This window comes from Geospiza fortis, unplaced genomic scaffold (genome assembly GCF_000277835.1).
Source record: "Geospiza fortis unplaced genomic scaffold, GeoFor_1.0 scaffold31, whole genome shotgun sequence".
Taxonomy (NCBI): domain Eukaryota; kingdom Metazoa; phylum Chordata; class Aves; order Passeriformes; family Thraupidae; genus Geospiza; species Geospiza fortis.
In genome coordinates, this window is record NW_005054483.1 from 7,799 (window position 1) to 8,751 (window position 953).

Sequence of the window (953 nt, forward strand, 5' to 3'; positions counted from 1 at the left end):
GGGCCGCAGCGCGGGGCTGGGCTGGGCGCCAGGGCTGCCGTGCCCCCCGGGTAAGATGGGTGGTGGCTGGGGAGGGGACAAGCGGGGTGTCGCCGAGGCGGGGATGGGCACACAGAGGGGCGAAGGGGGTGATGGGGGTGGCTCGGACCCTGCTGTCGCCTTGCGGGCAGCCCCAGCTCTTGTGGCGCTGTGTCACCTCCAGCCCTGGGGTCCCCACCCTGGGTGGTGCTGGTGGTGCTGGGATCCGTGCAGAGGGGATGTGGTGATCCGTGCCATGCTGTGCCAGGCCGTGCCATGCCGTGCCAGGCCGTGCCATGCTATCCATAGCAGCTGGAGCACAGGGAGTGCCTGGCCCCAGGGGAATGGTGTCCCCAAGGCCAGCACGGGCTCTGTGACCAAGCGCCAGGCCTGATGCCACCTTGGAGGGCACAGCCGTGGGGAGGGGCCGCAGCCCCGGTGTCCCCTCCCTGCTGAGGATGATTCACCAGAGGGTCCAGGTGGGCGAGCAGACCCCTGGAATTGTGTCCTGCTGGGTGTCCCTGTCCTGGCACCCACATCTCCATGGCTGTGCCCCATGGTGGGTTGGCCTGGTGTCCCCTCGGGGCTGTCAGTGCTGGGCTGAGGGGACAGGTGGCTTCTCTGAGCCCCCAGCAGCTCCTGGCACATTTCCTTCCCCTGCTGACGTCCTGCTTTTGCTCCTGTGAGCAGTCCTTGTCCCTGTCCCCATCGCTGTCCCTGTCCTGGCACACACCTATGCACAGGGAGGAGGGACTGGGCTCCCATCGCTGTCCTGGCCTTGGCGTGGGTACAGGAGCTTTGGGAATGAGGGAAAACGCCCTCGTGTGAGGCTGAGAGCTGCTGAACTGATCCCTGTGATCCTTCCCTTCCCTTCCCTTCCCTTCCCTTCCCTTCCCTTCCCTTCCCTTCCCTTCCCTTCCCTTCCCTTCCCTTCC

The 953-nt window shown here is 66.5% G+C and overlaps 1 protein-coding gene across 1 annotated transcript in view; it reads left to right on the forward strand.

Moving 5' to 3' along the window:
- DTX1 (deltex E3 ubiquitin ligase 1) overlaps nt 1–953 on the forward strand; it is a gene marked incomplete at its 5' end in the record, with an annotated part of 8,973 nt that overhangs the window by 4,578 nt on the left and 3,442 nt on the right. The gene's annotated exons all lie outside the window — the stretch shown is intronic.